The 16190-nt window shown below is 35.6% G+C and overlaps 1 long non-coding RNA gene across 1 annotated transcript in view; it reads left to right on the top strand.

The window, feature by feature from the left end:
- LOC141410738 (uncharacterized) overlaps window positions 1-15478 on the top strand; it is a 104944-nt gene extending 89466 nt beyond the window's left edge. The window contains exon 4 of the long non-coding RNA XR_012435527.1: window positions 14512-15478. This is a non-coding gene — a long non-coding RNA (uncharacterized lncRNA). The remainder of the gene's footprint in view (window positions 1-14511) is intronic.
- The last annotated feature ends 712 nt before the right edge of the window (window positions 15479-16190 follow it).

Below are 16190 nucleotides of genomic sequence, written 5' to 3'. Positions count from 1 at the left end.
CACCTTAGGTTCCTGGCAGCAAAAGCAGTTGGTCTGATTAGTTTGCTAAATAAGTGGCTGCCAACATGTACACAGACCATATCTATAATGACCAACCTCTCATTAAGCCTTTTAAAGTGCAATACCATTATAGGCACATGGGCATCTCCAGGAACATGCTGTGCCATTGGTGGGTGTTTTTTTATAATTTTTATTTTTTTATTATTCATATGTGCATACAAGGCTTGGGTCATTTCTCCTCCCTGCCTCCACCCCCTCCGTTACCACCCACTCCACCTCCTCCCTCTACTCTCCACCCCGTCTATACCAGGCAGAAACTGTTTTGCCCTTATCTCTAATTTTGTTGAAGAGTATAAGCAATAATAGGAAGGACCAAGGGGTTTTGCTAGTTGAGATAAGGATAGCTATACATGGAGTTGACTCACATTAATTTCCTGTGCATGTGTGTTACCTTCTAGGTTAATTCTTTTTGATCTCACCTTTTCTCTAGTTCCTGGTCCCCTTCTCCTATTGGCCTCAGCTGCTTTTAAGGTATCTGCTTTAGTTTCTCTGCGTTGAGGGCAACAAATGCTAGCTAATTTTTTAGTTGTCTTACCTATCCTCACACCTCCCTTGTGTGCTCTCGCTTTTATCATGTGCTCAAAGTCCAATCTCCCTGTTGTGTTTGCCCTTGATCTAATGTCCACATATGAGGGAGAACAAACAACTTTTGGTCTTTTAGGCCAGGCTAACCTCACTCAGAATGATGTTCTCCAATTCCATCCATTTACTGGCTAATGATAACATTTCATTCTTCTTCATGGCTGCATAAAATTCCATTGTGTACAGATACCACATTTTCTTGATCCATTTGTCATTAGAGGGGCATCTTGGCTGTTTCCTTAACTTGGCTATTGTGAATAGTGCCGCAATAAACATGGTGCCTCTGGAGTAACCTGTGCCACAGTCTTTTGGATATATCCCCAAGAATGGTATTGCTGGATCAAATGATAGCTCAATGTTTAGCTTTTTACGTAGCCTTCAAATTTTTTCCAGAGTGGTTGTAGTAGTTTACATGCCCTTGGCGGGTGTTTTTTGTTTGTTTTTTATTTTCTGGAACATTGTAGCATCCAACATACTAAGACTACCAGAAGTGCAAATATTGGCACACAGAACTGTTAGTCTTCCTGAACTTGAGGACTCCCAATCTGTTGATAAAAGGAACAAGCACTGCGCCAACCACCAGCCACCAAGTACTGGCCAGCAACCACCAACAATTGACCACAGAACACTGACTGACCTGAGAATCCAGAGAGAAGTACCCACAAACCATTCAGATGAACTTGTACTTTCAGTCCTGAGGGCTAACACGCAGTCCTTGCAGGCATCTGACTGCATCCCCCCCAGCTTATTAAGCTTTTGGCCTCATAACTGAATGAAATCATCCACCCTGCTCAGTGTGGGTGGTGTGCTGTGGCTTGTGGCTCTGCTCACACTTCTCTATACAAAGGATGACAGTGTGACTGCAGGCTAGCCAAGCCTGAACCCAGTCAGTGGGAAGTAACTTATTTGACTACCTCTGAAAAGCCTACTAGTGAGCTGAATCTGACTGCCTTCCCAGAGAAGAGCTTTTGGCCAAAAAATCAGAGTTAAAGTTCCCAGACATGCTCCCTGAGAAGGAGGGCCAATGCTTCCTTCTCAGTTCTCTCCCACAACCTCTGAGAAGTCTCATAGCTAAGCAAGCTAGAACTGACTGCACCTGATAACGAGAACCTTTGCTAAATAGATTTAGTAGAGCCCCCAAACCTGCCTGGTGGGGAGGGGCACTGCTATGGCAACTGAGTACAGAATATCTATCCTAAGGAGGGGAAAGAACCAAGAAAAACCTCTGTCTGAAGGGACTCAGACTTGCATGACTTCTGGGAGGTGGCACCACCCAGCGGGGACACTAAGAACTGCAGACAAAAACCTCTCACCTGTAATCCTAGCTACTAAGGAAGAGAGATCATGAGGATTGTGGTCCAAAGCCAGCCCGGGCAAATAGTTTGTGAGACCCTATCTCAAAACACCCTTCACAAAAATAGGACTGGTGGAGCAGCTCAAGGTGAAGGCCCTCAGTTTAAGCCCAGTACCACAAAACAAACGAAGAAACAAAAAACCTGATGACCAGTTATTGGAGGAGAATGTACAGTGTACTTTTTGATCACAGAAGAAACCCAAGCTCCTCCACAATAAGGAAGAAATAAGGACCTTATTTTTTTTTCATTTTTGCCATATTTCTGATTTGTCTAGCCCACTTTTTTCTCCCTACTTTTCAGTTCTACCCCACACCCCTTTTCTTCTCTTCCTTTTCCCCACATTTGATATTTCTTCCTTACACACCACTCAACTAGTGGTTTATTCTACACCTTTTTTTTATTACTCCCATGATTTTTATCCTTCTGCAATCCATGGCAACAGCACCCCCTTCTTCAACAACTGAGCTACACCCACACACATAATAGGGTCTTAATAATCTGCAGCCCCTATACCTTAAACCTCTTCATCCCATTCCCCCTTCTTCCATATATCCTTGCTCACTCCCATTTTTTTTACTATATAAGTTTTAGTCTGTATGCAAACCACTGTGATTTTTCCAATGCCCCCTTATATATAGCTAATACTACCAAGGGTTTTATATTTCACATAAATACCTGGTTTAGTATTAAATTCATGATTTTGTTATTGCTAAGTTATACCCTCAGTTTAGTGGACAGAAACAACAAAACAACCTAGCCAATAACCTATCCTGCCAGAACACAGAAATTCTGTGTTTGCTTCAGGTGACTGAAAGTGATTAATTGACAACAGATGAGCAAATCTCAAAATAGAAGTATAGAAAATAGGAAAAGGGAGGGGGATAGGACTCCTCTAAAGGGAAATAACTACACAATAAAGCATCTGATGGTTCGTGAAGGGAATGAAACTTGAGTCATCAATATCAAAGAATGGTAAGAATGATTAAGGAGGTTAAAGAGGACATGCTGAAACAAGTTATGAAATCCAAGAGAATGTGGATAAATAGCCTGAGAAGACACAGAAACAACTAAGCAAACTCATAGAATACATGAACATCTAAATGAGATCAATGAAAAAGCAAAAAGATGAACAAAATAAGGAAGAAAATACAAGATATAGAAGGGGAATTTAATAAAGATATGGAAAGTCTCAAAAAGAAAAAAAGACCAGGTGGAAATCCTGCAAATAAAAAGCTCAGTAAGTTAAATAAAAATACACTTGAAAGACACTCCAGCCTACTGAAACAAGTGACAAGTGAAAGAATTTTAGGACTTGAAGACAAAGTAGAAATAATAGAGAAAACAGATGAGTAAATAGAGAAAAAAACAAAGAAATAAAAAAGGAATATGCAAGAACTCTGTGACTTGATTAATAATCCTATGACTCACAGGCATTGAAGAAAAAGTGAAAACCAAAGGCATAAGAAACACTCAATGAAATAATCCACAAAACTTCCCAAATCTTCAAAAGGAGATATCCATCAAGGTACAGGTGGTCTATAGAACACCAAACAGACATGACAAAAATAAATCCTCACCATGGCTTATTATTAATTAAAATATTAAGCACAGAGAACAAGGAAATAATACTGAAGGCTGTAAGGAAAAACATCAAATCACCTATAAAAGTAAACCCATCAGAATAGCAGCAGATTTCTCAACAGAAACATTAAAAGCAAGAAGGGTATGGAATGAAGTATTTCGAGCATTGGAAGAAAATAATTTTAAACGCAGAATACTCTACCCAGCAAAGCTATCATTATTAATTGAAGGAGAAATACAAAACCTCCATGATAAACAGAAAAATCAACATTTGACCACTAAACCAACACTCCAGAAGATACTTAAATGAATTCTAAAAACAGAAGATGGAATAAACATAGCCATGAAAGGATGGGAATTATTAAATCTCAAGAGAAGAGCAGGTAAATATTTGTAGAGTAGCTTAGAATCAATTGCGCACAAACACACCCTCACACAGCCAAAACAACAGAATGGCAGCAATCACCACATACCTTTCAATACTAACAATGAATCCTAATGGTCTCAACTATCAATGTGTCTAAATACACATTGGCAAGGTGAATTAGAAAGGAGACCCAATGATGTTTTGTCCTAAAAAAAAACCCATCTCACAGACAGCAACATTTGCTTAGGGAGAGGAAGATTTACCAAGGAAAAGGCCTCTTAAAACAAACAGGAATAGCCATACATATTTCAGATAAAGTAGGCTTCAAACCTAAACTAGTCAGAAGAGATACTAATACTAATAAAAGGAACAATATATTAAGATGAAATAACAATTGTTAACTTATATGTGCCCAGTGCCTGCACACCCAACTTCATTTCACATACACTACTGAACTTAAAAGCACAGACAGACCTCAACAGTGATATTGGGAGACTTCAACACTCTGTCACCAATAGCTAGGTCATCCAAACAACAACAACAACAACAAAAGAAACAAAAACAAGGAAACTTCAGAATTAAATGACACTGTAGAACAAATTGTCTTAAAAGGCAACCATGGAGTATTTAATTCAACAGTTGCAGTCCATGGAACTTTTTCCAAAATAGATCATATTTTAAGACACAAAGCAAGTCTTAACAAATATAGGAAAATTGAAATAACTCCCCTGCATACTGTATGACCACAACAGAATAAAACTAGAACTCAACAACAACAGAAACAGCAAAGAGTATTTATATACCTGGAGGCCAAAGAAGACATTGCTGCATGACCAGGGATCATTGAAGAAATAAGGGAGGGAATAAAAAGCTTCCTGGAACCCAATGAAAATGAACTTACCAGAACTTATGCGATATAGCAAAGGCAGTGCTAAAGGCATAGTTTATACCTATTAGTGTCTACTTAAAAACACAGAGAGATCGCAAATGAATGACTTAATTCTGCATCGCAGTCTCCTAGGAAAACAAGAACAAAGTAAACCAAAGCTCAGGAAGAGAAAGACAATAGAAATAAGGGGTGAAATCAATGAGATAAAGACCAATAAAACTGCATAAAGGATCAATGAAGCAAAAAATTGGTTCTTCATGTAGATAAATAAGATTGATGAATCCTTAGTGAATCTGACTAAAAGAGGGAGTGAAAAGACACAATCAATAAAATCAGAGATGTAGAAGGGTATATCACAACAAATATCAATGAAACCCAGAAGAAAGAAAAAAGACAAAGATCTCATGTTTTCTTTCATATATGAAAGATAGATCCCAATGCAAACACAAGCATTATCACATCTATATCTATGTTGTAATTATATCTACATGTATCTATCATTCCATCTATCTATCTATCTAATCTGCCGAATGGGCATCCACAAGTGGGAATGTAAGAGGAGAATAAGGAAGGTGGAAAGAATAAAAGGATGATAAGGAGTGAATAATATTTAAATACATCACATTTGTATAGGAACAAGACAATCAAACATACTGATAACTGTTTAACAATACAGGTTATGGGGAAAAGAATGAAGAGTTATAGAGGGGGTTTAACTGGTTAAAGTACAATATATTTGTAAACTTCTAAGGCAAAACCCCATTGAACAATGAACAGACACTAAAAGGATGAAGGACAGGAATCCAAAATAGGTCATATTAAGGGGAGAGAAATTGCAGGAGGGAGAGAGTAAATGAAGAGGATAAAGGAGGATCAATAGGAGGTTGAGGTATTTTCTGTACATGTATGAATATGGAACATTGAAACCTGTCAAAATCCCTTCTACAAGGGGAGTCAGAGAAGAGGAAGAATAATGGAGGGGATAAACCAAACCAGGGTACAATATATGTATATACGGAAACAACCCAACAAAATCCTCTGTATAAGTATCATACACTAATAAAATTGTTTTTAAAAACTACATTGAGATTTCATCTCACCCTTGTCAGAATGGTTTCATGAAGAAAAAATGACAAAAACAGGTAGTGAGGATGTGGAGAGAAAGAAACTCTTATACACTGCTAGTAGAAATGTAAATTACTTCAGCCACTATAGGAATCAATATGGAAGTTCCTCAAAATATTTAAAATGTAACTTCCATGTGATCCCGTTATGCCACTTCTGAATATAAACCACCAAAAATTCAGCTTATTCAGCAATACTTGCATACTCAAATTTATTGCTACACTATTAATAATAGTCAAATTAGGAAATCAGCCTAGGTGTCTATCAATGGAGAATATATACATACATATATATATATATATATATATATACAGAGAGAGAGAGAGAGAGAGAGGGAGAGAGAGAGAGAGAGAGGGAGAGGAATTTTATTCAGCCATAAAAAGGGAATTATGTTATGTCATTGCAGGAAAACAGATGGAACTGCTGATCATGTTAAATGAAACAAGCTAGGCTCACAAAGACATGGAGTTTAAGGGAGTGGGTAAGGACATGAAAGTAAGAAGTTGACTACAGATGTGAATGAGCAAAGAGGAATGGAGAGAGGTAATGAAGAGTAATGGGGGAATGAATATGATTAAAGTACATTGCATGCACGTATGGAAATGTCATAATGAGTCCCCTTACTTGGTGCAATTAAAAAATAAAGTGTAAAATCACTGACAAAAACAGTGATCTCTATTTCATGAGGATCATAATACATAAAAATTAAAGCAATAAATATTGGCTAGGATGTGGAGAAATGAAATGCTGGTGCCCTCTGATAGAAATGCAAAACAGTGCTATTTCTGTGGAAAACAGTTGACAGTTCCTCAAAATTTTAACATTTAAGTACCACATGACTCTGTGATTCACTTCTAGTATATACCTAAGACAATTGAATGCAGGGACTTAGATATTTGTACAGAAGTACTAATAGAAGCATTATTTACAATAGCCCAGAGATGGAGACAACACAATATCAATTAACAGATGGTTGCATAAACTAAAAATGCACTATATACATATAATGGAATATTACTCAACTAAATGAAGTAGTCAAATTTTGATATGTGCCTACAGCATGGATGAACCTTGAAAACATTACATAAACTGAAATAAGTCAGACACAAAGGACAAATATATTATTCCGCCAATGTGAAAAATGTAGAATAGTCAGGTTCATAGAGATTAAAAAGTGGAGTAAAGGTTAACAGTTGTTTAGTGGAGAGGAGTATTGGGAATTATTGATGAATGGGTACATACTTTATTTTGGTGATAATGAAAATGTTTTGGGCATAGTGGTAATGGCTCCAAAATACCAAATCTCTTTAATGCCACTGAATCATGTACTTACAAGTGGTTGAATTGATAAATATTTTGTTAAATATGTTTTGATACAAAAAGAAAGTGGCATCAGGACTGGTGGTCTCCCTGCTGCCCTTGGGAAGAACAAAGCAGCTTTGGAGGGACCTGTTTTCTCCTGAGCTGTGCAGATGTTAGGTCCCAAATGAAGAAAAACTCTCAATCTGGATTACACACAACCCATGGGGATATATTTATTCCATGATCTAGGATCAGCAGATCCTAGAGTATAATCATAGATCCTAGGATCATCAATGTTATAGCCCCAAGAATTTCAGCAAGCAAAACTGACTCTCAATGTTATAAGAAAACCCAAAAGACAATGGAATGCATCTTCAAAATACTGACAGACTACAATTATCAATTTTGCCTCAGTTAAATCACTACACAGGCATTAATATATTCTATTTTTCTGGGATGTATTAACATTTTCTCCTTTTCTTCTAGGTTTCTGATCTAAATTTCATTAATTTTGTGTGAGATAGAAGTTTAAAATTTTTCATGTACATAGCTAGTTTTCCAGCTCCACTTATTGGAAAATTTTTCTTCCCTTATTGAATAGATTATGTTTGTGTGACTAATTGTATTAATAGATATCTAGTGTTGAAACAAACTTGCTTTCCTGTGCAAAGCTTCAATTGACTATAATATCTTTTATTTTATATCTTGCTAGTAAAATTTGTAAATACTTTGAAATTTTTTGTCTATGCTCTTGATAGTCACTGATACGTGAAAATTTCATTCTGTATTGTGCTTAACAGGTTTCAGTATTAAGATTACCCTAGTCCCATGAGTTAGAAAGTGTCTCCTCTCTCTTCTCCTTTATGTTCTGAAAACAATGTAGAATTAGTATTATTTTTTCCTTAAATGCAAAAAAAATGTGGACTTCACCAGAGAGTCCAGATTGGCCTAATGTTTTCTTAGAGGGAATGATTTTAATTGTAAATTCAACAGATATTGGACTATTCGGATTTACCAACTTGTATCTGTTTTGAAAATTCATGGTTTTCCCCTCAAAGGCATTTTTACATTTTAGTTGAGTTGTCAAGTTTTTTAGCATAAAGTTTTCAATAATATTACCTTACTATATGCTTAATGTCTACAGTTTCCATAATGATAACCTCATTCACTCTGCATAGTAACATTTGTTTCTTTTTAATTTGTGATCATTCTTATTATGCATTTTTAAATTTTATTAATATTTTCAAAACTGCTTTGGCTTTGATTACTTCTAGCATCTGCTTATATTATATTTCACTAATATATATTACTTATTTTATTCCTTTCACTTGTTTGCATTTCATTTAGTCATTTTCTAGTTAATGTTGAAGTTTTCCATTTTTAATAGAGATGCATTTTTAATAGGGATCAGAAAAGGCATGAGAGAATCAACAACAAACCTCTCCTAGCTGCCTATCTGAAACCACTGAGAATGGGGGAAATGGCACACACCAATTTGTACCTACTGATTTGAGTGCACTCTGGCCTCCTTTCTTGGTTTTCATTTGTTCTCTGTAGTAGTAAGCTTGAACATTACACCCAAAGCAAACATAAATGTAAGGAAAATTAAATTGCTCTTTCCACAGGATCAAAGAAAGTGTTAATTGCAAGATATACCATGATTTTATTTGACCCTATGGAAAATTATGCTATGACATTGGATTTAATGAATCTCAATTTCAGAGATATGATTTTGTTTTACAAAATATATATTAGAGGTGTGAGGAGTATTAAATAGGATTATAATAGATTTATTGTAGACAAATAAAAAAGTCTTTAAATGTATGAGAAGATTCACAATAAATATTAAAATATAAATGAGCAACACAAATTTAGATTAACTAGAAAATATATATTTATATCGAAATGACAAAATTCAAGTGGAGAAATTTGGATTTTGTAGATTTATGACTGGAAATACACACTGGAAAAGACAAATATCTATAAAATTAAAAAGTGGTATGTAGAATAAATTGATGAATCAAAGAAAAAATGCAAATAAAATGGTCATAGAATTTTATGTTTTTTCTTGTACAAAATCAGAGAACAAGAGGGCAGTACAGGGTCTGCCTGGAGTTGGGAGGGGTGAGGAAGGAGGTGGTCCAAGTAATATATACACATGTAAGTAAATGCAAAAATGATACCTGCTGAGACTGATCTGGGAATTGGGGGAGAAGGGATGGAAGAGAGCAGTGGAGGTGATGAATTCAATTATGATATATTTGGTACATTGTAAGAACTTTTGCAAATACTCCAATGTACCCCCACCTAGCACAACAACAATAAAAAAAGTAATTTATATGAATAGTAATGAATATCAATGATATGAAATAATGAATATTTTCAAATAAAATTCCAATATAGATATAATTCCCATTTAAATATTTTTATTTATAAACAATAGGTCTTTGGATTTTAATCTTCAGGATTAGAACAGGAAGATAAAAAGGGGGCAGAAAAAACTTATCATGCCTTCATGAAATAAATCTAAGATGGTACATCATTGACAGAGTTATAATCATTTCCAACATTTACTATCAACATTTTCTAAATCATCTCAGTGGAAGTCAAGATCATAGATGCTGCTTACATGAGAAAGTTAAAACTCATTTACAAATATTCTGGTAGTTACATCAAAGGGCACTGCACCCTTTGAATTCCTGCCATGCCTTGTATACTTTCACATTTTACAAAATAGTTCACATTTGCAAATATTCACTTGTGAAACGAATGTGAGTCAAGTCAATTTACCTTAGAGGTCCTCAGTAAACATGTCCAGGTCTCTTGCTGCAGGTGAGACCTGGGAAGCTCCAGCTCAGCTTGAGTCTAGTTTTGGAAAGATGTTTCCCATCTCTCCTACCCTCCCCTACTGCACCGGAGAGAGTGTAAAATAATTCAATTCCTAAAGAATTAAAGTCATCTGAATAGAACATACTAACATTCTCAGACTTAGAGTAAAAATTATCTTCATGTAAACTGTTTAGTAGGAGAGAAATGATAAGACTAGGAAGGTGATGGCAAAGATGTATGTGTGTGTCTTCAATTAAAGCTCTTCTGGAGAAATCATGCTTTGCACATTTTTAATTGCAGGGCCATGAAACTGCAAAGAGTCTAGGTGCTATGATGTAACCCTATTTCTAATCAAATTTGGAATTCAGCTCTCGCCTTCAAAGCAACCCTTTCCTCAGGAAGCTAAGCAGTCACTTGAGCTTTCTCATTGCACCATCCAGAGGATCAACCCATTTGAGTGTTTGAACATCTCATACTCCAGAGTACCCAGAGAGAACTAAAGCCACATCAATACATCAAGGAATATATTCTTAATCTTTAGAAACTTCCTGTACCAACATCCTCATAAAAGAACAAATAAAAATTTCTTTGCATTATACAATGGATTACTATTCATACATAAAGACAAAAGAAATCATGTTGTTTGCAATAAAATGGATAGAACTGGAAATCATCATGATAAGTCATGTAAGCCAGACTCAGACAAATTGCATGTTTCCTCTTACAGGTAGAATCAAGATTTGAAAAAAAAAGACAGTAAAGGACAAGTGGAACTATTTGGGGTGATGATGGGGACCAGCAGGAGGGGGAGCAAGAGAGTGTAATGGGGAGTTAATATGATCAAATATATACATATATGAAAATATCATAAGGAGGTGCATTAGTGTATGTAATTAATATATGCCAATAAAAATTTAAAAGTTCTTTGCAAAATAGCACACATTTTAAAAAAGAGCAAATCATTCTATTACCCTGTCCTGTAGAAACTATCAACAAAAAAACTAAGGAAAAATATTTAGGAAACTTCTTGTCTATCAGAAAAAAAGGGAGCATAGAAGAAGGGTGCAAAAGTCTTTTTAAAAATGAGAAGATAACTTTGTCTTTGTGTTCCTAGAGATCAAACCCAAGAGTCCTACTTGGGCTATTTTCCCAACCCCTAAAACATAACATTTAAAAACACTGTTAACTTTAATGACAAGTGAAATGGAGTGTATTTTTTAAATCCACTTATGAGTCACAACATGTACAATTGTTTAGATATACTACTAATATTTTACATTTTTATGCTTAGTTATTTTTGGACTTTTTATGTTTTTCCTACTGTAAGTAATTCTCTGAGTATATAAACTTTTCATGTTTGTACAAGCAAGGAGATTAATTTGAGCTGGCTAGTTACTCTAAATTCCAAGTGGGAAGGAAATTGAACCTATATTCTAAGAGCCCCATGGATTTAGGAAAAACCGTGCTTCCCCACAACTCTTTAGAAACAGCAGCTGAAAGGTCTTAAAATTAAATGAAATAAAAGCACCTGTGTGTCATTTGCCACAGGTAAGCAACTGTCACTGTAGCTTTGCTTTTCTTAGGTAATAGAGTTGGTTACATAATGCTTTATAATTCCAAGTGCAGTACTGTTTGGTCTTCTGAAATCTAAACTTCCAAGATTTAAGACAGTGATAAAAGGCAAATAGTAACTTGCCTAACCTTTTAGTTTTTTAAGGGGGAGTATGTGCATTGTGATGAGAACACACTAATAAGGAACTTTGATCATGTTTGACTCAAGTCAGTGCAGTGGTATGATGGGAGACAGAGAGGTGAGAACCCAAGCTTCCCATTTAGTGACCTTTGGGTTCCTTTAGTATATATAGGGATAGGAAGCTCTGGGAAGAGCCAAAAATTGTTTATTTCACTTCATATATTATATAATTTGGTCCATATTCCCTAGCCTCCAGTTTTATGAGAAGCCATTATAACATTCAGTAATTGTTATTAAATATGATAATGAGACTTGAAACAAGGATTGGTTTTGTGAGTCAGTTAATTCACATTACTATGGCTGTCTCTACAAAAATCTCAAACAATGGAAATCTAGAGTCCCTTGTAGAAGCTGAGTGTTCTTTTATGAGGCTAAGCAATACAAACTAGGAGTGGAGATGCTTTTAAAGGACAGTTTTATGCAGCCCTGAAGGTCTGTCCCCAAAAGGAAGGATTCACTTTGAGCACTAGTCAGCACATTTCCTAGATCTCTGAGCAGAGTCTAGACCACCTGTATAAAGGAAATATTCCTTTGACACTACAGAAGTAGAACATGGCCAGAAACCTACATTATGCTATACAAGTCCATGTAAATGTGACTTCTGCAAAATCTTTGAAGTTGTAAGTTTTTGCATCTAATTCATGGTAAGATCATTTAGTGTTGGGGAACAAACATTTACTTATGTGTCATAAACATTTCCATGTCATATGAACAAAAGCAGACATTGCTACTCAGTCTGTTTCAACAAAGCTCTTTGTAAGTCAACTCCAATAAACTAGAGTGCTATGTAAATGAAATTCTAATGACCATCTCTGATCTAGTTCATTGGATTTGATATTGACATTGGCTGGCTGCCCTGGGATAGATTTAACAAAAATTTACTGAGTATTCAATTCCAAAAATCGTGTGAGGGTTACATGGGGTCACTGTGAGGCATAAGATATGGTACGTACCCAAATGCAATTTTAATCTAAAATGAGGAACAAGAAGCAGACTATCATTCAAAGGTGTTAAACAACAATTGTACAAGATGTCTAGATAGTGATTCTGGATGAGAGGAATAAACGGTTTAAAGAAACAAAGAGTAACAGTAAGAGAGCATGGCTAAGTTAGGAAGATTCAGAGTAGAAGAGGCAGGAGAATTGCTTGGAGGGTTCTTGGTTTAGTGCTGACTTATCCTGAAGAGCAAATGTTTATTCTATGCTCCATTTTCTGTGGCCTATTAGGTATGGACACTTCCCAACCCACAGTTATTGCCTGCAGTCAGAAGCAAGTTATAATGTTAAAGTCACAAATGTTTTGATGATTCTGTAGGATCTACTAATATCAGGGCATATTTGGATTATTTGTAGATCTGTTTTTTATGGAGAACAATCAGAAATTAAATTCACTTGCACATTGTTTTATATGACAAACACTAGGCATATTTATAATTTTAAGTTACATAGTAGACATAAAACTATACCTTTGTAAAATGTACAATATAATTAAATATTTAGTGTATTCCATTTGAACGTGTTTTTAAAAATGTATATGCATTACAGACTCTTACCATACACTTATGACTAAAAACTAATGGTTATTTATATAATTTATAGACAATGATTTTTGCTACAGGATTCTTTATGAAGTTACCTTCTAACACTTTTCTATAGTGTATTCTGCTTATACTAGTTATGTATTTTAAAACTTCATGCAGCACAGGTAGTTTTATTTCAGTTATGTGTATTAAATTTACTGAAAATGGTAATGTGAACTTCTGTTAACTCAAGTTATCAGAAAGATGATAATTCTATGGATTATAAAAATCAGTTTCTATATTTTTGTGAGTAACTTTTCATAACCATTATCTCCTGGAAAATAATTTAAAACTCATCTCATATTTTTCCAGAAATGTGCAATCTCAAATTGTATATAACTGGAGGTAATCTTCCAAAGTGCTTACTTGAAAGGAAATTTCTCCCAATAAAAGCAAGCTTTCCCTCTGATTTAGTTTTAAAGTAGCTGAAAACACAAAGCACTAGATGACTTGGGAAGACATTTGGACAGATTTTCTACTGGCAACTCAGAGCTTAGATATGGAACACCAGTATTGCAGGTGGTCAGTCTATAGTACAAAGCTTATCAAGTTACTGATTTCTTTCTTGGTCAGATGGCAACATTGCCTGGCAGAATCTCAATTTTCACATTACAGATGCATTTGTGTGTGTGTGTGTGTGTGTGCATATGTGTGTGTGTGTGTGTGTGTGTGCGTGGGTATGTAACTGATGAAGAACAAAGATCTTTTACTTTGGAAGATAAAAATTATTATATGTCATATAGGCCATATTTGTTAGTATACTACTAACAAATCTTGAAGTTGGAATGAGAACAATATTTAGCAAAAACAAAACGAGGTAGTTGTTTTACTTAAAACTGTGATCTAAATTTTCATATGAAAAACCAAAATAAAATAACAGATGAAGATTGAATTGATTGGCTAGAAAACTTGAAATTCAAATATAATTATTTACTCATCATAAATTGGAGAAATGTATTCTTTGTTAGTGGAAGATCATTTAGAATTTTAAAATGATATGAACTTTCAGTTTTTTATTTATATGAATTTTAAATATTCCTTTTTATAAGCTCTGGTTCTCTGTCTTTTTAAAAAACATAATTTTTTCAGCTGCAGCTCATCTCCACTGAGAAAATAATGAAAGCCTTTCAAGGAGTTGGGAGCTACAGAGCAGCATGAGAATTAGTGTTTTTCTGTGATGCTGTGAAGCCTCCAGAAAGTCTCCACGGCAAGACACCTGGTTTTTCTTTTAAAAATTATCCTATCATCTGACAAATCACAGCCATTGACCATGAGAACAATCAGAAACAAAGGATTCTTTTCTATTTCTTATGACCCAGGATATGGTGAGTAAGCACACAGATTTCCAGTCTAACTTCTGATGGAACTTGTCCCAGGGAACAACACATTTGTTGAAGAAATGAGTTGGAGCTTGCCTGGATCTGGATGTGAGCAAACCATCCATCTCTACTGGAGATGCAACAGCCACACATTTGGCAGTGAAATCCCAGTCAACTGACAGGGCAGATAACTGACCGAGCTGCAGAAGGCCATCTGGTGCCTGAATAAGTATCAGGTTGATGAACTGAGATCATAATTAAGCTTGTACTTAACAGCTCCTTGCCTGAAGTGGTAATAACAATGGCTTTGTGACAACATCCTCCTTTTTTCTCTGTCATTATCCTCACAAAGAGATTTAACAATGTCACGGTTGTCATTACTAGGAAAATTAATCAGTCCTCTCTTTAATAAAAGCCTTCCCTCTAGTGTTCATGTTAAATTATTTATGTTTACCATCTTTAAATGTTAATTCAATTGTTAATTCAATTCACTTTTGGAAAAATCACTGTATAAATCCTCAAGTACAAACAAATAACTCAGACCAATTACATATTGCAGGGAAATCACTTCATTTACATGTCTATTCAAAACTTAATCCAAATTAGGGCTCTTAATAGTCTCTCATCTACACAAAAAATTTTGCAAGAAGCTTTTTAAGGTCTCAAAAATAACAACTCCATTCTTCTCATTGTTCAGGTACAACACTGAAGTCACCATTGATTTCTCTTGCATCCTTATGCCTTACACTGATTTAGTTAACAAATCTTGATGCCCTTATGTAAAATATATGTTTTGAATCTAGCCACCCCTCACCATCTACTCAGCTACCAGTCTGGCTCAATTCCTAATCTGTTTCTTGTTAGGCTACATGAGAGTTAATCTCAACTGCTAGCTTGATTGTATTGAAAAGCAGATTAGTAAAGCACACTCTGGGCATGTCTTTGAGGGGGGTTTCAGAGAGGATTACCAAAGTGGGGAAGACATCCCCAATATCCCATAGGCTGAGGGCCTGAGTTGAATAAAAAGGGGAAAAGGAGGAAGGCAGGGAGTGAAGGCATTCTTATTCTCTCTCTCTCTGTCTCTCTCTCTCTCTTTCTTTCTCTCCCTCTCTCTCTGTTCCTGCCCTTCCTGCTATGATGGATTGAAACCTCTGAAAGTGTGAGCCAAAATAATTCCTCCCTTTATGTTGTTCTGCCAGGTATTTTAGTCATAGCTACAGAAAGCTGAGCAGCACAGTACTAGAATAGCTTGTACAAGGATACTGGGTGTGAGGCTGACCATGGATCAAGTGATAGAGAACCTGCTGAGCAAGCTCTAGGCCCTATATTCAACTCCCAGTACTATCACTCAGGAGGTGGAGGCAGGACAATTGAGTTTGAGGACAATCAGAGCCACACAGCGAGTTACAGGCCAGCATGGGCTACATAGTGATACCCTGTCTCAAAAAG

Source organism: Castor canadensis, chromosome 9 (genome assembly GCF_047511655.1).
Source record: "Castor canadensis chromosome 9, mCasCan1.hap1v2, whole genome shotgun sequence".
Taxonomy (NCBI): Eukaryota; Metazoa; Chordata; class Mammalia; order Rodentia; family Castoridae; genus Castor; species Castor canadensis.
The sequence above is the reverse complement of the archived record's forward strand: the minus strand, read 5'-3'. Positions and strand labels throughout refer to the sequence as shown.